This window comes from Balaenoptera acutorostrata, chromosome 2 (genome assembly GCF_949987535.1).
Source record: "Balaenoptera acutorostrata chromosome 2, mBalAcu1.1, whole genome shotgun sequence".
Classification (NCBI taxonomy): Eukaryota; Metazoa; Chordata; class Mammalia; order Artiodactyla; family Balaenopteridae; genus Balaenoptera; species Balaenoptera acutorostrata.
In genome coordinates, this window is record NC_080065.1 from 136123237 (window position 1) to 136144145 (window position 20909).

The 20909-nt window shown below is 39.8% G+C and overlaps 1 long non-coding RNA gene across 1 annotated transcript in view; it reads right to left on the reverse strand.

The window, feature by feature from the left end:
- LOC130707388 (uncharacterized) overlaps positions 1-20909 on the reverse strand; it is a 65700-nt gene that overhangs the window by 4204 nt on the left and 40587 nt on the right. The window contains exons 2-4 of the long non-coding RNA XR_009007283.1: positions 20747-20881; positions 19482-19564; positions 16901-17070 (exon numbers count right to left, since the gene is read on the reverse strand). This is a non-coding gene — a long non-coding RNA (uncharacterized LOC130707388). The remainder of the gene's footprint in view (positions 1-16900; positions 17071-19481; positions 19565-20746; positions 20882-20909) is intronic.

Consider the following 20909-nt stretch of genomic DNA (forward strand, 5'->3'; position numbering starts at 1 on the left):
AGCCAAAAAATAAATTAAAAAATTGAAAAAAAAAAATAAATTGTTCTCTTTGTTGTTTTCAAAATGTTTGCTCTTTGTGTCTCTTTCTGCTGTACTATGACTTATTAATGTTACTAGATATATTACTTATATCCTGTCTATTTTATGAGTGTTTTTGCATTGCCCAATGTGTAACCAGGCCGCTGACAAAATCAATGATGGCTAAACATCTTGAGGCAATTGATCACATATATAACTCTATATAAAATAATTGTAATAGTGCAACTCTAGATATGGGAAGAAGCAACAAGATAAAACATTTCCTGGATAATAACAGACTAGTAAGACAAGAGATTCAGAGAATTTTGGGTTATCAACAGGCCTAATCCCAAAAGTAGCACATTGAGTGGCTTATCAACATAATCCTCGTCTGACCTAGGAATGAGATTTCCTAGACAAATGGGATAAATTGGTCATGAAATTGGCCCCAAACTTTGGTCAAACTTATTACTTACAAAGGGCACTGTAAACAAAGAATGTTGCCTGCCATTCCAGTTCTGCAAGGATCAGGCCATTAGCCACTGTAGTTGCCCACTGACAGTGAGCTCTGAGGTGAATCCAGGAAGAATTCTGTGCTTTGGATACTGGCCCTAGACAGACAGTTAAGATGCAAATCTAAAGAATAATTTCAATGAACTCAGATGCTTGTATCTTCCCATACAAAGAAAAGCACTAAAATCACTGACTTGAGATGTGTGTTCTTTGTGATTAGCAGTAGTCTTTCGATGTTTGACTACATTTTTTTTTCCAGCAAAAAAACTCATCCTATACATGCTGCCTCCTCCTCCCTTAGCTCTTTGGAGCAGTTCCTCTGAGGGAAGTGAGAGGCTGTCTCCTGGGCTATAGTCTGCAGTAAGGTCCCCAAATAAAACTTAACTTGCAGTTTTTACGTTGTGCTTTTTTCTTTCAGTTGACATATTGAACACCACGTTCTCATTTTTCTCTGTTAAGGTCCTTAAAAATATCACTGTCATTTCTTAAAAGAAAGAACATTCCAACCCTCCAAAGCTGAGGGATGCATCATAGCATAAAGAACAATGTTTTTAATGCTAAGGGCATTCCTCCCCTTTCTGGCGGGTCAAAGCTCTGTGCCTTGGGTTCCTCATCGTGAAATGCTGATGACAGCATCTATAGTTTTCTAGGCAGGAAGGAGGATTCAAAGGGAAAAGAGGCAAGTACAGGGCCTGGGTCACAGTCAGTGTGCCTGGATGGAGTTATTTTTATCATACCACTTTATTACTAGAGGGAACTAGAAAGGTCAACTCATTGAGTTGTACTGTCTCACCAACTGGGGAACTGAGACTCAAGAGGGGAAGGGACAGAGTGAGTTAAGAGTAGCGTGCCATGGCAGGACCATGCCAGGTGTTGCTTTCACCACTTCCCTGGCACCTTGAAATGCAGTACAAACAGGAAGTTTAATTCATTCATTCAACAAATATTTACCAAATCTCTGCCATGTGCCGAGTGCTATGGTAGGACTGGGAAGAAGGAGAACCAACAAAACAATTGCCTGTGTCTTAGTTAGAGATGCGTGACAAAATACCACAGGCTGGGTGGCTTAAACACAGACATTTATTTTATCACAGTTCTGGCAGCTGGAAGTCCCAGATCTAGGTATGGCAGGGTTGGCTCCTGGTGAGAGCTCTCTTCCTGGCTTGTGGATGGCTGTCTTCTCCCTATGTCCTCACATGGTCTTCCGTGGTGTGTGTGTGTGTGTGTCTGGGTCTGTGTGTGTCTGTCTGTGTGAGAGAGAGACAGAGACAGAGAAAGGCCTAGTCAATGATATCTTGAGTTTTCACATAAATATTATATCAGGGCTAATCTCCAAAAGTCCACCGGACTTACCATGGCATTTATAAAATTAAAACCCATCCCTCAGAACCCCCAAGTGGCCTAATGATATATTCATGTATGCAGGTATGGGCTCAGACACATTTCCAAGTGACTGAACTTCTTGCGGGGGGGTGATGGGGGCTGGGATGGGGAGAAGGCCAGCGGCTTCAGCAAGTGGCTTCTCCTGATGAATAGGAATGGGGACACAATGGGGCCTCTCTTGGCCTGGTGCAGGTGTCAACTCTGCTCATACTATCTAGTATGAGTTTCATTCAGCTAAGTTTGTTTTCAGCAGAAGCTAGTGATAAAGATGATAATGATGATGAAAATAATAATAATACCATAATCAGAAGTACTATTTATTGAGCATTTCCTATGTGCCAGGTACTTAACACTCCTTATGTTACTTAATGTTCACAGCAGACTTTCATCCTCACCCCCTCTGCCCTCATCCAAGCCAGCATCATCTCTCACTTGGAAGACAGCAAGAGCTTCCTAACAAGTTTCTTTGCCTCCCTCTTCCTTGCCTAAAATCTATGTCCTCACGGTGGCCAGTGATGATGCCTCTCACTTGCCCAGAACCTCCCCCTGAGAATACAACCTGGACTCCTGACCGTGGCTCACAGGCCCTGCAGGCTCTGGCCCCTGCCACCCTTCCCACCTCATCCTGTTCATCCCTCTCCCGAGAACACTGCACCCCAGCCACACTGACCTCCTGTTTGTTCTCCAGCAAAGTCTGTCCTTTCCTGCTTGGGTGTCTATGCACTGCTCCCTGCACCTGCATTGTTTATCCTCTGCATTTTGCCTTGCTGGTCTTAGTTCAAATTTCTTCTCCTCCGTGGGCCTCCCCCGACCACACTACCTAAAGCCAGCCTCCTCTACATGCCTAGTTACTCTCAGTCACATACCCCGCTGTTTTCCCTCATGTTGCTTCTCCTGGTTTGTAATCATCTTGCCTTTATGTACTTGCTTCCCCATTGTTGCTTATCTCCTGTCACTAGAACTGAACTTCATGAAAGTGGGAAGGCCTTGGTCACCTCCATGTCTCCAGTGCTTAGGCCTGGCCCATGGTAGGCTCTCAAAAATATTTGATGAACGAATGTACTATTGTTCCCATTTAACAGATGAGGAATAAATGTCAGAGAGGTAAAGTGTTTGCCTTGCCTACACTAGTTTCCTTTGGCTGCTGTAAGAAATTGCCATAAACTTAGTGGCTTAAAACATTACAGACCTATCCTCTTACAGTTCTGGATACCAGAAGCCTAAAATCAGTTTCAGTGGGCTAAAGTCATGGTCAAGCAGGACCATGTTCCCCCCAGAGGCTATGGAGAGAGTGTATGCTTGATCTTCCAGCTTCTTGAGCTCCATTCCTTGCTCTCCTTGGCTCATGACCCGTTCCTTGGTCTTCATGTAGTGTCTCCTTTCTCTAACTCTGTTTCCATCTAATGGTTTTCTTCTCTTTTGTCTGTAGTCAAATCTCCCTCTGACTCTCTCATCAGGATAACTGTGATTACATTTAGTGCCTACCTGGATAATCCAGGCTAATCTTCCCATCTCAAGATTCTTAATTTAATCACATCTGCACAGCCCAATATAAAGTAACATTCACAGATTCTGGTGATTTGGACATGGATATCTTTGGGGCCATTTTTTCACCGTATCACTGTTACATAACCATTCATCCAACCCAGATTTGTCTGAGTTCAGAAGCAAGCTGTTGGCCATTAGGCTGCGGTGTTTGCATACAAGCATTTCTCTTCCCTGGCTGGGTTAGATTACCTAGCACACAACTGTGCATACGTTTACTGCTTATTCAGTGCTCATCAGATAAATGTAACAGTCTCCCTTGGGGCGTCAGATCTTTTCGCATTCAGGGAGAACTAAAGACCCAGATGTGGCTCCTGGGCCAACCTACTTTCCTTTATATTTACCCAAAGAGGAGACCACTGATGGCTCTGGCTTAATCAGACTTCTTCCTTAGTTCCTTATCTACGACTCGATGATTTCACGGGTTTTCGGTCCCTTCCCGCTTCCCTTTCTGCTTCTTCTCCCCCTATACATCTCCTTTTTTCCTTCCTTCTTTTTTTAAAAAAAAGTTTATTTTCATTTTATTAATTATTTTTATTTTATTATTTATTTTTTGGCTGTTTCGGGTCTTAGTTGCGGCACGCGGGATCTTTCGTTGCGGCACACGGGCTTCTCTCTAGTTGTGGTGCACGGGCTCCAGAGCATGTGGGCTCAGTAGTTGCAGCACGTGGGCTTAGTTGCCCCACAGCATGTGGGATCTTAGTTCCCCCACCAGGGATCGAACCCACGTTCCCTGCATTGGAAGGTGGATTCTTAACCACTGGACTGCCAGGGAAGTCCCGTCTCCTTCCTTCTTTTTTACCTCTTAGATATCACAGATTTGTAGTACTTGGACGCCGCACAGACTAGTCTTTTCATTCTACAGATTGTGAAACTGAGGCTCAATAAGGGGCAGTGAACATACACAAAGACACACTGTGTTTGGGATAAAGCCAGGAAGAGAACCCAAAATATGGTTTCCAGTTTAGAAAATGTGTACCAAAAGCTGACATTGTCTTTTGAGATTTTTTTATTATTAATCAATTTTATTTTTTTAGAGCAGCTTTAGGTTCACAGCAAAACTGAGCAGAAGGTACAGTGTTCTCAGACACCTCCTGACCCCTATCACTCAGTCTCCAGCCTCCCCTACTATCAACATCCCCCACCCAAGTGGTACATTTGCTACAAGTGATGAACCTACGTTGACACATCATCATCACCCTAGAATCATAGTTCACATTAGGGTTTACTCTTGGTGTTTTATATTCTACAGGTCTGGACAAATGTAGAATGACACATATCCACCATTATATCATTAGACACAGTAGTTTCTCTGCCCTAAAAATCTTCCATGCTCTCCCTCCCTCCCTCCTAACACCTGGCAACCACTGATCTTTTTAAATCTCTCCATAGTTTTGCCTCTTCCAGAGTGTCTTGTAATTGGACTCATACAGTATGCATCCTTTTCAGGTTGACCTCTTTCCCTCAGCAATATTCATTTAAGGCTCCTCCATGTCTTTTCATGGCTTGATAGCCCATTTCTTTTTAGTGCTGAATAATACTGCACTGTCTGGATGTACTATGGTTTATTTATTCATACACCTACTGAAGGACATTTTGGTTGCTTCCAAGTTTTGGCCATTATGAACATTGTTGTGGTAAACATTCGAGTGGGTGTTTTTGTGTGGACATAAGTTTTCAACTCATTTGGGTAAATACTGATGTCCTCATTCTATTAGATCAGGTTTGCAGAACAACTACTCCAGAGGAAATGATCTCCTACCTGGAAAAGTCCCTATGCTTCTCTGTGTTTCATGTATGCAAAATCACACGAGCTAAAATGACCTTGGAGATCACAGAATCCAACCTCCTCATTTTACAGAAGAGGAAACTGAGGCCCACGGAGATTGACCTTGCCCTGTCCCTGGGGTCCCAGGGGGTTAGGTCCCTCTGCTGGGGTTAGGAGTTGTTGGATTGGGTTCTACTCTGGTTGCAGGACAGGAAGGAGAGATGCCTGCAGGGCTCTTCTCCCTCTCTCCCAGTAGCTCCAGAAACAGTCCTGACATTAACTGCTATTGGTTAGCGCACATGCCTAAACCAGTCATTGCAACTCCGATGGTCCAGCATTGGGTTATATGTTCACCCCTGAGTGGGAGGCAGAGCCAGCCTCATCAGAACTGTGTAGATGGGGATGGCAGAAGTGGTTTTCCAAAGGAGAATTAGGGAACGATTACCAGGAGAAGGGATGATGGATGCTGGGCAGCAGAAACAGATGTTCATCACATAGGAGAAATGAAACTTGAACATTAGGAGCTATATTGCAAGGGACAGCATGGCAAGACCTATCTACTGACCAAAGACAAGCATATTAAAAACAATGACGAAGCACGAGAAGTTAATCTGATGATGTTTGTCAAAATTTTCATTAACACATTACCCTCAACTCAGCAACTCCATTTCTAGGAATCTATCCTATACAAGTGCTTGTACACCTATACACCATGGTGTTCACTACAGTGTTATCTGCACCATTAAGAGATTGGAGACAATGTGCATGTACACTGACGGGAAAATGATTAGATAAATTATTGTAATTCTATTGAGTGAAATGTTGCTGTACTTGTTAAAGAGACTCAAATATATCTGTATATGCTCATGTGGAGGCATGTTCAGGAAATACTATTGTGAAATATAAAATGCTCAACATATTAAGTATAGTATCTCAGTTTTCTAAAAATAAGAAAGAAACCACATATACACACAACCACAGACTAACACTCAAACACAGAAAATACACACACAAACATACATACTGCTATGGTCTGAATGTTTGTATCCCTCTGAAATTCATATACCGAAATCCTAATGCCCAGTGTGATGATACTAGGAGATAAGGCCTTTAGGAGATGATTCGGTTATGAGGGTGGAGACTTCATGAATGAGATTAATGCCTTTATAAAAGTAGCTTGAGGGGGCTTCCCCGGTGGCGCAGTGGTTAAGAATCCGCCTGCCAATGCAGCGGACACAAGTTCGAGCCCTGGTCCAGGAAGATCCCACATGCCGCGGAGCAACCTAAGCCCGTGCGCCACAACTACTGAGCCTGCGCTCTAGAACCCATGGGCCACAACTACTGAAGCCCATGCGCCTACAGCCTGTGCTCCGCAACAAGAGAAGTCACCACAATGAGAAGCCCGCGCACCGCAATGAAGAGTAGCCCCCACTCGCTGTAACCAGAGAAAAGCCCACACGCAGCAATGAAGACCCAACGCAGCCAGAAACAATAAAAAAAAAAAAAGCTTGAGAGAGCGCCCTTGCCCTTTCCACCATGTGAAGACACACTGAGAAATCTGCAACCCAGAAGAGGGTCCTCACCTGACCAAGCTACCACCCTGATCTTGGGCTTCCAGCCTCTAGAATTGTGAGAAATAAAATTCTGTTATTTAGGGGCTTCCCTGGTGGCGCAGTGGTTGAGAATCTGCCTGCTAATGCAGGGGACACGGGTTCGAGCCCTGGTCTGGGAAGATCCCACATGCCACGGAGCAGCTGGGCCCGTGAGCCACAATTGCTGAGCCTGCGCGTCTGGAGCCTGTGCCCTGCAATGGGAGGGGCCGCGATGGAGAGAGGCCCGCGCACTGCGATGAAGAGCGGTCCCCACACCGCAATGAAGAGTGGTCCCCGCTTGCCGCAACTGGAGAAAGCCCTCGCACGAACCGAAGACCCAACACAGCAAAAATAAATAAATAAATAAAGGATAGTCTTCTAATTTAAAAAAAAAAAAAAAAATTCTGTTATTTATAAGCTACCTAGTCTGTGGTATTTCGTGTAGCAGAGTGAATGGACAAAGACACACACATGTTATATCCATGTTCATATATGCTCAAAAAAGGTCTGGAAGAATTTATAATAGTTCCTCCTACACTGTAGAAGTATAAGTGGAGACCTATGGGTGGAAGAAGGGATGGAATTTTAAGTTTTAACTTAAATATTTTGATTTTTAAAGACATATATGCTGTTTTTGCAACAAAAATTGAACATTTTAAAGGGGTATGATAAGAATAAGGGGGGGTGGTACAGGCCAATATCTTTGATGAATATAGATACAAAATTCTCAATAAAATACTAGCAAACTGAATCCAACAACACATAAAAAAGATCATATACCTGACCAAGTTAGATTCATCCCAGGGTCACAAGGATGGTTCAACATACACAAATCAATCAATGTGATGCATCACATCAACAAAAGAAAAGACAAAACCACATGATCATCTTGATACATGCAGAAAAAGCATTTGATAAAATTCAACATCCATTCACGATAAAAACTCTTACCAAAGTGGGTATAGAGGGAAAACATCTCAACATAATAAAAGCTATTTATGACAAACCCACAGCCAGTATAATACTCAGTGGTGAAAAACTGAAAGCCTTCCTGCTAAAATATGGAACAAGACAAGGATGCCCACTCTCACCACTTCTATTCAACATAGTATTTGAAGTCCTAGCCACAGCAATCAGACAAGAAAAAGAAATAAAAGATAAATCAGAAGAGAAGAGGTAAAATTGTCATTATATGCAGACGACATGATACTATATATAGAGAACCCTAAAGACTCCACACAAAAACTACTAGAACTGATAAATGAATTCAGCAAGGTAGCAGAATACAAGATTAACATACAGAAATGTGTTGCATTTCTTTACGCTAACAGTGAAATATCAGAAAGGGAATGTAAAAAACAATCCCTTTTAAGATCTCATCAAAAAAAAAAAATAGAAATAAACCTGACCAAGGAGGTGACTTATATGCTGAGAACTATAAAACATTAATAAAGGAAATTGAAGATGATTCAAAGAAATGAAAAGAGATCCCATGTGCTTGGATTGGAAGAATTAATATTGTTAAAATGGCCACACTGCACAAAGAAATCTAAACATTTAATGTGATCCCTATCAAATTACCTAAGACAGAACTGGAACAAATAATCTTAAAATTTACATGGAACAATAAAAGACCTAGAATTGCCAAAGCAATCCTGAGGAAAAAGAAAAAAGCAGGAGGCATAAAAAGCTACAGTAATCAAAACAGTGTAGTACTGATACAAAAACAGACAGGTGGATCAGTGGAACAGAATAGAGAGCCCAGAAATAAACCCACACACCTACAGTCATTTAATCTTTGCCAAAGAAGGCAAGAATATACAATGGAGAAAACATGGTCTCTTCAGCAAGTGGTGTTGGGAAAGCTGGACAGCCACATGTTAATAAATCAATGAAGTTAGAACACACCCTCACACCATATGCAAAAATAAACTCAAAATGGCTTAAAGACTTACATATAAGACATAATACCATAAAACTCTTAGAAGAGAACATAGGCAAAACATTCTCTGACATAAATCGTACCAATGTTTTCTTAAGTTAGTCTCCCAAGCTGATAGAAATAAAAGCAAAAATAAACAAACAGAACCTAATCAAACTTACAAGCTTTTGCACAGCAAAGGAAACCATAAACAAAACGAAAAGATAACCTACAGACTGGGGGAAAATACTTGCAAATGATGCAACCAACAAGGGCTTAATCTCCAAACTTACAAACAGCCCACACAACTCAATAACAAAAAAACAAACAACCTAATCAAAAAATGGACAGAACACCTAAATAGACATTTCTCCAAAAAGACATACAGATGGCCAACAGGCACATTTGGAACAAGGTCTGACACTCAATAAGCAGGTATTGAAGGAATGAGTGGACTCAGAAGCTTTGAGGAACTCTCTTCTGTCATGTTGCCAATCAATCAAGAAGTGTAATACCAGACAGAGACAGCCATCATGCCTTGCAAACTGCTTCAGCAGAAAATGTGTGGGAAAGCACAGTGCCTACCCCATAGCAAACGTTTGCTGCATAAGTGAAGGAGGCAATGGAAGTTTTCTACATTCATGAAGAAGACTTTTCCCAGAAGGTTTTTGCCCCCTCCCTCAAATGTCAAATACTCACAAGCGTATAACTGACCTATGTGAATACAAATCAGGTACAGACAGACGAGGAAATCCAAATAGCCAATAAACATATGAAGAGATGGTCAACTTTATGGAAACAATGAAATGAATTTTCTTTTTCTTACCAGTCAGATTGGTAAAGATAAAAAGTAAAACACAAAGGAGGTTTAACAATAGCAGGTGTTGGCAAAGGTGTGGGGAAAGAAGTCCTTTCATACTCTGTCAGAAATATAAATTTGTAGAGCCACTCTGGAGGACAATTTGGCAGTAACTATTTTTTTCAATCGCTCTTTCAGAAATTCGGGTGTCAAAGGTTGAGTTACTCATATTGTCAGGAGGCACTTTTCCTGTCATCATGGGTCCATGAAAGGCTCCTACCTGGGTTTACTCATTTATCTTACCCCTTTATTTATACCAGGGGTTTGAACTGGGGGCAGTTTTGTACCTCCCAGGAACATTTGGCAATGTCTACAGATACTTTTGCTTATCACAACTGCTGTTAGCATCTAGTGGGTAGAGGTCAGGGATGCTGCTAAACATCCTACAATGCACATGACAGTTCCCATAACAAAGAATTATACAGCCCAAAACATCAACAGTGATGAAGTACAGAAATGCTGATTTACACCAATCCTTTCCCCACCATAAGCTATGATTCTGATATATTTAGACTATATTGTCTTGTATTTACTCGTCTAATGTGTGTATTGTTGCTTTGTTGCTGTGTATGCTTAATGTAAATGGTATTATGTTAAAATCTCATTCTGTTTCCTGCTTTTTAAATTTAGCCTCTATTTTTATACTTCATCTATGCTTCTAGGTTTATAGATATTGTTAAAACTAAGAAGGGATGTGCCCTTGGGACATCCCTGGTGGCGCAGTGGTTAAGAATCCACCTGCCAATGCAGGGGACACGAGTTCAGTCCCTAGTCTGGGAAGATCCCACATGCCGCAGAGCAACTAAGCCCGTGCGCCACAACTACTGAGCCCACGTGCCACAACTACTGAAGCCTGCGCACCTAGAGCCCGTGCTCTGTGACAAGAGAAGCTACCACAATGAGAAGCCCGTGCACCACAATGAAGAGTAGCCCCTGCTCACTGCAACTAGAGAAAGCCCGTGCACAGCAATGAAGACCCCATGCAGCCAAAAATAAATAAATTTAAAAAAAAAAAGAATGGATGTGCCCATTGGCCCAGCTACTCCACTCCTTGCTATCCACCGTGAAGAAACCTTCCTATGTTTCCTAAGAATGCATATGCAATAATATTCTTTGTAGCATCATTTGTAATAGCAGAATATTGGAAACAAGTTACATGGTATAGAAATACAAGATTGGTTAAATAGATTACAATATGACATCTGTACTTTCTTACTCAATATAAACTTTCCTGAGGCCAGTATCTGATTTAAATTGCTTCTAAGTGGTGAGCTGTCCTGTGTATTGTAGGATGTTCAGCAGCATCTCTGGCCTCTACCCACTAGATGCCAGTAGCACCAGAAAACCTAGTTGTGATCATCAGACAACGTCTCCAGACGTTGTCAAATGTTCCCCTGTGGAACGGGGTAGGGAATGCCTCCAGTTGAGAACCACTGGTGTAAATAAAGAAGGAAGATAAACAAATAAATTCAAGGAGGGACTTTTCATGGATCAATGATGATCATTCCTTATACTGGTATAGAACTTTGTAGTTTTTCTATAATCTGGTTTTCTAAAAACTATATTCAATGTATAAAAATTAAAAATATACATAAGCAAATAGGAAATGAACATATACACAATTCTACCACCTAAAGATCAATTGTTATCTCCTCTTCTAGACACACAAAATAAACATACACACTCTCACACACATTCATTTTTTCAAGTAACATTGCATGATACATATTTCCCTACTACCTGCCTTTCTCACTTAATACCTCATTAGCAGTTTTTGATGTTACATTAAAGCATTTTAAAGCTTAATAGGGAAACAGAACAGAAATTTATCCCATTTTAGAGATGAGGTCATTGAGGCTTAGTGAAGTTAAAAAAATCTCTAGTTAATAAGAATAATAATAATCTGTTTTATTATCAGCTCCAACTATCAACAAAGATTTAGAAAAAGATGTTCAAGAGGCTAGGGCAAAGTCTTGTTCTTTTATCCCTTCTTTTTGTGAAAAGGAATTAAGACTCTATATCCAATAACATTACATAACACTTTAGAGAAGACAAGTGCATGCTGATCTTCTTGGTTTTTCTTCTTCTGATCAGTGGCTATGTTACTCCTGGTGTATGTGGAGGTGGAGAACAGGAGAGAGGAGATCCTGCTTTTACTGTGACTGTGGCAAAATGAACAGGGACTCCCTCTAGTGCTGCTTTAACATCATCATCTTACTTGAAGAAAGACAGCTTCTTCCCTTTGGCCTCAGCTGCCTTATGAGTTGGTAAATTCCCGTCTTTGGTGTTTAAGCTCTTAAGTTCAACTCTAAAATATTATGAATTTTTTGAACCCTAGCTTCCAAGATTCCAAGATGACAAGCTTCCAGAATTCTGAGATTCTGTGACTCTAGTGGAGAATCTCAAGGTCGCTATCCTGGTTGTCCTCTACATAAGGCTGTTCTCACAGCAAATTCAACCTCAAGACTGTTCCCCACCATCCCAGAAGGCAAATGAATTAAGAACATGACTATTTCTGAGTACTTCAAGGCATTTCTGAAGTTGATTTAGAGAGAATATGTGAACGAATAGAGAATTCAGTGGAGAGATGGAAACTAAAAAATTTATCAAATTGAATAATATAAAAATTTAAAAAATCATCAAATTGAAATGCTGGTAATAAAAAATACTGTGAATAATTTTTGATAGGAAATGAAGAATTCTTTCGACAGGATTATCTTTATCTAGATGCAATAAAGCCTTGGAAAGAATCTGTGAACTTGAAGATAGGTCAATAAAAATTACCCAAATTGAAATACAAAGAGAAAAAAGAGTGGAAAAATAAGAAAATCCAACAGCTATAAGACAATATAAATCAGTCTCACATATAAGTTATTGGAATCCCAGAGGGAGAAGAAAGAATGTGGCAAAAGAAATATTTGAAGAAATAAAGGCCAAGAATTTTCAGAAAATAATGAAAGATATAAAACTACAGACCAAGAAGTTCACAGAAAAACACCAGAACAGAATAGGATAAACACCAGCACACACACACACACACACACACACACACACACACACACACACCACATACCACACATGCACACTCACCTAGACATATTACATTCAAACTACTGAAGACCAAAAACAAAGAGTAAAACCTGAAGGCAGCCAGGGAAAACATTTACACACAGAGAAACAAACACAAGAACTGCAGCATCCTCATCAGAAATCAGGCAACCAGAAGACAAGGAAGTGATATCTTTAAAGTGCTGACACAAAAACACTGTCAACCCAGAATTCTATACCCAGAGAAAATATTTTTCAAAAATGAAGGAGAAATAAAGATTTTTTTAAAAAGACAAGCAAAAAACTAACATTCATTATATTCTATATGGTAATATTCATTACCAGTAGATCTGTGCTATAAAAAGTGTTAAAAGAAGTTATTCAGGAAGAAGGAATATGATAACAGTTATCTACAAGAAGAAACAAAGATCTTTGGAAATGGTTAAAAGAAAGGTAAATATAAAAGTTTTTAAACTTATTTTTAATTGCTATTAAAGAGATTTGATTATCTCAAGCAGGGATCATTAAACTATAGTCTGTGGGCTGGCTGCCTATTTTTATGTTTTTTGGGGTTTTTTTAGATTAAAAAAATTTATTTTTATTTTTTTAAATTAATTAATTAACTTATTTATTTATTTTTGGCTGCATTGGGTCTTCATTGCTGCGCATGGGCTTTCTCTAGTTGTGGCGAGCATGGGCTTCTCTTTGTTGTGGTGTGCGGGCTTCTCATTGTGGTGGCTTCTCTTATTGTGGAGCACGGGCTCTAGGCGCACGGGCTTCAGTAGTTGTGGCACATTGGCTTAGTTGCTCTATGGCATGTGGGATCTTCCTGGACCAGGGATCGAACCCGTGGCCCCTGAATTGGCAGGTGGATTCTTAACTACTGTGCCACCAGGGAAGTCCCTTTTATGAGTAAAGTTTATTGGAACACAGTGATTCTCATAACTTATGTATTGTCTATGGCTGCTTCTTTTCTTGAAGTATAGTTGCTGTACAATATTATATAAGTTACAGGTGTACAATATAGTGGTTCACAATTTTTAAAGGTTATACTCTATTTATAGTTATTATAAAATATTGGCTATATTCCCCATGTTGTATAATATATCCTTGTAGCTTATTTTATACTTAGTAGTTTGTATCTCTCAATCCCCTACCCCTATATGCCCCTCCCCACTTCCCTCTCCCCACTGGTAACCACTAGTTTGTTCTCTATATCTATGAGTCTGCTTCTTGTTATATTAACTAGTTTGCTGTATTTTATGTGTGTGATATATATACATCACATCTTCTTTATCCATTCATCTGTTTATGGACACTTAGGTTGCTTCCATATTTTGGCAACTGTAAATAATGCTGCTATGAACATTGGGGTACATGTATTTTTTTCTAATTAGTGCTTTTGTTTTTTTTGGATATACACCTGGGAGTGGAATTCCTGGGTCATATGGTAGCTCTATTTTTAGTTTTTTGAGAAACCTCCATACTGTTTTCCACAGTGGCTGCACCAATTTACATTCCCACCAGCAATGTACGAGGGTTCCCTTTTCCCCGCATCCTCTATGGCTGCTTCTGAGTTATAATGGCAGGGTTAAGTAGTTGCAATTGAGGCTGTATGGACTGAAAGGTTAAAATACTTGCTATCTGGCCCTTTAATAAAGAGTTTGACAACCCCTGGTTTAAAGCAAAAATAGCAGCAATGTATCATGGGTTTATAGCATACATAAAAATAAACATAGGATAAAAATGGCTCAAAGATGGAAGGGAGGACTTGGTAGTATACTATTGTAAGGTTCTTATACTACACATGAAATGGTATATTATTATTTGAAAGTAATCTGTGATTAATTAAAGATGTATATTATAAACCATAGGGCAGCTACTAAAAGAGGTATACATAATAAGACAGACTCTTAATAAATACTCAATGAATGCAAGAGGAAACAGAAAGAAGAAATGGCAAAGAACAGATGAAACAAATAGAAAACAATTAACAAAACGTTAGATTTTAGTATAACCATATCAATAATCACATTAAATATAAATGGTCTAAACACACAAATTAAAAGACAGAGATAGTCAAATTGGATATAAAAACAAGATCCAACTAAATGCTCCCTACAAGAAGCCCACTTAAACTATAAAGACATAAATCTGCTAAAATTAAGGGATAACATGTATTTCATGCAAACGCTAATTTAAAGAAACCTGGAGTGACTGTATTAATATTAGACAAAGTAGACTCTGGAACAAGGAATATTGTCAGAGATAAAGAGAGATATTTTATAGTGATTAAGTGGTCAATTCATCAAGACAAATCTAAATGATGTAAATGCATATGCATCTAACAACAAAGCTTCAAAATATATGAAGCAAAAACGGATAGATTTGAAAGAATAGACAAATTCACAAGTATATTTGTAGACTTCAATACTCCCCTTCCAGTAATCAATAGAATAGATGGAAAATCAGTAAGGATATATAAGACCTGAACAACACTATCAATCAACTTGGCCTACTTAATGTTTATAGTATGTTCCATCTAACAGCAGTAGAATACACATTCTTTTCAAGTGCACAAGCACACAGCAAGATAAACTATATTCTGGGCCATAAAACAAACCCACAAATTTACAAGAACTGAAATCATAGAAAAAGAATGTTCTCTGACAAAAATGGAATTAAAGTAGAAATCAATTAACAGAAAGATATCTGGAAACCCACTAAATATTTGAAAATTAACACATTTCTAAATAACCCATGCGTGAAAGAGAGAGTTGTAATGATAATTAGAAAATATTTTGAATTGAGTGAAAAGAAAGCACAACATGTCAAAATGTGTGGGATGCAGTTAAACCAGGGTTTAGAGCAGCACTGTCCAATAGAAATATAATGTGAGTCACGAAAGCAAGTCATATATGTAATTTTAATTTGTCTAGTATCCACTTTGAAAGAAGCAAAAAGAAAACAGGTAGAATTAATTTTAAATACTTTACTGAACACAATATATCCAAAATATTACTATTTCATGTGTAACAATATAAAAATTATTAATGAGATATTTTATACTTTGGTAATGAATTTTCAAAATCTGGTGTTTATTTTACACTATGGCACATCTAAATTAAGACTAGTCACATTTCAAATGCTTAATAACCACATGTGACTACTGTATTAATGCAGGCTTACAGGACACTTTATAGCATTAAACGCTTATATAAGAAAAGAAGATAAGTCTCTGATCAATGATCTAAGCTCCCATGTCAAGAAAATACAAAAAAAATTTAGCTCAAAGTAAGCTGAAGGAAAGAAATAATACACATAAGAGGAGAAATCCATGGAATTGAAAACAGAAAAACAATCAATGAAACCAAAATTTAGTTGTTTCAAAAAAATCAATAAAAGTGATTTTATCTATCCAGACTGATCATGTTTGCATACAATTCCAGAAAGTTGATAGATCATTGTTGAGGTTCTCAGATTAAGCCTTTTAAAAATAGAGGGCTGGTTGTTGAACTTACTTTCCATCCTGATCTAGAACTTTCACTGTTTTTAGTGCTTAAAGATATTATGATCATTTCTTTAAGTTGACTAACGTCAAATCTGATTCTCCTGGTTACTCACAGTTACCGTTACCTGGGGACGTCTGTCATCTGCATGGTGATGTTCACTTTCTATGTACATCTCTTGCTATTAACACAACCCACCCTCCATCAATTCCCTCTTCTTTTGGTGCAGAACCCCATTTTTGATTTGTGGTACCACCCCTCTCTCATTGCATGGGCATCTTGGTGGCATTGTCAATCAGAATGCCCCAACCTTCCTTGCCCAGTGGATGGGCATGTGCAACTGGACTCTCTCTCCATAGAGTCTGCATCTTGAGCAGGGAGCCCAAGGACAGAAAACAGGTGGAGGAAATTTATCCTAGGGACAGAGTCTCTTCATTCCTCTGACTTTAATCTTAAGCTCCACCTGGTTTCTGTCTTTTTCAAGATCTTCTTCTTTTGCTTTTCCTTTGACTCTGTGAGTTACCCCCAAACCCCTTTGTTTTAGCTTAAGTTGGCCAGAGTTGTATTCTGTTGCTTGCCACCAAAGAACCTAACCGATGAGGTCCTCTTAGCCTCACCTTAATTCTACAAAGACATGCTCTGCCTGGAGTTTCCCTAGGGAGGTCCTGGTGGCCTGACTACTGGAAATTTCTGGGGCCTGGTGGAGAGATAGGAAAGAAGCAAGGCTGTCTGCCTTTTACTCACATGTCAGACAGATCATGGTAGCACATATGCCCAGGTCTACCACGAAGGTCCAGAGCTTCAGTATCTGGGAAAGAGCGAAGTGCACGATGATCTCTGACGGGACACAGAACTGTGGGGGGTTGGTGGGGTAAATATCATCCAAGGAGAGGAGCTTGACAGACTCGTACAACCTGTAAAGGCAAAGGGAATCAGGAAAGATCCATTTGCAGATACCAGCAGCACCTGGAGGACCCGTTGAGGAACAGCAGGGAAACCAGAGCATGAGGCAGAAATTGGGAATTGTCAAAATTGTCTTGAATAATCCCTTAAACACCCTAAAATACAGCAATGTGTTTAGAGGCCATATAGTAGAAAATATTATAGACATATCTCTAGGCACAAAAGTGTCACCCTATGAAGGGCATGAAGGGACCAAGACCTAACAGAGAAGATGTGGATCCACATTTCCCATCTCAACTCCTTCAGAAACATCTGTTCAATGAATGCAGTGATGGGTGAAACTGCCTGCACCTCAAAAATAACTCCCTGTCTCATAATTGAATCTGCATGAGATCAGAGAGCATATAATGTGTATGTTGGAAAAAATGGATTGAGTTTCAGAAGACCTGAATTCTAACTCAGCCTCTACCACTATCTAGATGACTTTACTTCCCCAGATCTTCATATGCCTCATCTGTAAAATTGGGATATACTCTGTACATGCTAAAAAGTAGGGGCTGGAAATGATGGTCATTGAAAGTGTATGATCATGAAATGCTCACAACATGGAACTAATTTTTATCAAGAGTAGAAAAAATACATTGCTTTATAGTGGACAAAAGACAGAGAAAAGATTAGTGATTACGTTACTGTAATGCTCAAAAAGCCTTTAATGGTATCTCATTGCCTATAGGAAAGAGTTCCAAACTTGAGCCTGGGATTCAAAGCCCATTGTATTTCAAGTCTAATTCCCACTATCTCATCTCACAATACATGTAGTCCCTCTCTCTGTCTCCACCTTATGTGCTCAACACTGCAACCAGACTAGACAATCAGAGGCATTCCCTGAGCATGAGATACACCTTTACAATCAGTGTCTTTGCACATGCTGTTCCCTCTGCTAATAATGCCCTTTCCCTCCATTTGTAACCTGTTACACTCCTGTTCATGGTTCAAGTCTCAGAGGCTTCTGTGATGCCTCTCTGTTCCCTGGTCAGGATTAATTCTCCTTCTTTTGAGTTCCCTTCTGAGGACACTTGGTCCTCACCCAGGTTACAGAGCGTCTCACGTGGACTGTGAATTGGTTGTGTGTGTGTAGTCAACCTTTCCATGAGGCTAGGGAATGTGGCCAAGTCATGTCAGGATCCCTTGACTTGGTCCTTATCTATGATAAGGACAAACGAGACCACGTAAACTACTTAGTACATGGGAAACACGCAATAAATACTTACTATTCTTTCTTCTCCTTTTTATTAACGACGAGTATGAATTACTCAGAAAACTAAGTGATCATGATTACATTTTTCTAAACATTATTTATATATTAGATTAAGAATGTGAATTTCTGTTCTTTAGGACCATTAACTTACAGTAGCCAAAACTCAAGTTAGGGGGTCATACACAAGAAAAAATGTATCCTGGTTTAGATTTTCCTTTTTTTTTAAAGAAAGAAGAATGATGTGTATGGGATTGCATTTTTTGGGGAGATAATATTAATAATAACTAAAATTTATTGAGCCACTTCTATATGACAGGCACTGTGCTAAGCTATTTACTTGGGTTTATATAGATTATTTCTGACTACAACCCCATGAAGCAAATACTGTTATTATTTTTTTAATTGAAGTAAAGATGATTTACAATGTTATATTAGTTTCAAGTGTACAACATAGTGATTTGATATTTTTACAGATTACACTACATTTAAAGTTATTATAAAATATTGGCTATAATCCCTGTGTTGTACATTACATCGTTGTATCTTATTTATTTTAAACATAGTAGTTTGTACCTCTTAATCCCGCACTCCTATATTGCCCTTCCCTCTTCCCTCTCTCCACTGATAACCACTAGTTTTTTCTCTGTATCTGTGAGCCTGTTTCTGTTTTGTTATTGTCATTCGTTTTATTTTTTAGATTCCATATATAAGTAAAAACATACGGTATTTTGTCTTTCTTTGTCTAACTTACTTCACATAATACCCTCCAGATTCATCCATGTTAAGCAGGTACTGTTATTATCCCATTTTACAGGTGAAGAAGCTGAGTCTTTGACGGGTTAAGTAATATTACCAAGGTCATGCAGGTAGCAAGTGGGAGCATGGACCTAGCTTTAGGTCTGACTGGCTTCAGAAACCACACCCTTAATCATTTCACAAGGGCTCAGAGAGACAGCCTCTCCATGCAGCAGAGTTCTCTGTTACCCACACTCTCCTTGTCAGTGATGTGAAAGATGCAAGAGAAGCTGGAGTATTTCATGACCATCAGGATTTTGACCAGAGCAGTATGAATCCACATGGACTTCCCTGTGGGCCTGGCAAAATTAATAGCAATTACCACACAATCACATGTGTAGAGTTTATAAAGTACCTTCATAACCTTACCTCTCGGGATCCTCACACCAACTCCTGGCCCCAGGCAGACAGCTCTCAGCTGTAGCTCACCATTTGAAGCTTCCTGCATCTGCCTTTAAGAACAGAACTCTTTCAGTTGTATTCATCCCATGCACAGACACAAGAGAACGTTCCCAGTGAGGATGTTAATGTAAGGGCATAAAGCGGGGAGCAGAATGTAAGAGGGGGTCCATGTGCCTGAGACCCTGAGGGCTTTTGGAAAGTCAAGATGGTGAGAAAAAGGGAGAAGCTGCTAGCTACCCTATAGTGATATCCTACTTACCACCCTTTTCAATGAGTCTCACACCTTGCCTGAGGCTTACTGAGAAGTTGTAAGAATGTCTATTAAATGATCTGTGGTCCCCAGATTTGGCTATAATTATTATATGCTCTAATAGACCTCAGTTGGATTAACTGACCCAGCAACCATTACTCCTTCAGTTAACAGGAGTCACTCTGTCACCACTCTCAGTTCACTAGGTTCAGGGTCCCCCCACCCACTCCAGCAAGGGATGTGATCCAGGCCCGGCCAATCAGCGTATTTTATCTACTGGCCATAGGACTGGTTCAGAATGAACATGTGACCCTAGTGGAAGGATCAGAATTAATCCCAAGGATTTAATGGACCTTGTGAAATAGAGAAACTCTTTACACTGGGGCTGATGAAAGAAAGGTCTGTAACTGAGGGGTGCCGGCAGTTATATGCCACAGTATACTGTATGGGAAGAGTGTACTTGAACGAAGTCCATGCAGAAAAACAAGCTTGAGTGATGGAGAGAGACTGAGTCCTGGGGATACCACTTGAGTAGCTGGATCCAGCCATGCCTGAAGTTAGATATATGCATGGACTTTTCTCGTTGTTTTAAAACTTAGGCCAGTTTAGATTGGATTTCAGTCACTTGTAAAGGAGAGAGACCTGACTAAATACCAATCAAAGTTGGTGGGGCTCTTAAGAATCATTTAGTTTAATCCCTTTGTTTGGTAGATGGGGAAAATGAGAGGAGAAATATCTTGCCCAAAACACAGGAGAAGTAATGGCCATGTTGGACAAGAATCCAGGTCTCTTGAGTTATCCAGTCCACTTCTTTCCATGGTTTCCTGGCATCTCTTCTCTGTGCGGAAGACTTAATTCTCAATCATGTCTTTGCTACTCCCCTCTGATGAGGGGAAGCCAGCCCCACCCTGCACATCATCCTTCTGGCTCTGAGGCCTGAACTCACTCACCAGCAGTTGGGGAAGTTGAGGGTGTTACTTACCTGGGTGGTGGCCCCAAACTTGAGGTAGCCCGAGGCCCGGAACCTGATGTACAGGGTGGTGATCACCAACATCCCCACATGTAGGATGAGTGGAAACTGGGCACTGTCCCGTATCTTGTTTTCCAAAGGCAAAACCTGCGAATGGAGGGGCCGTAATTACTCA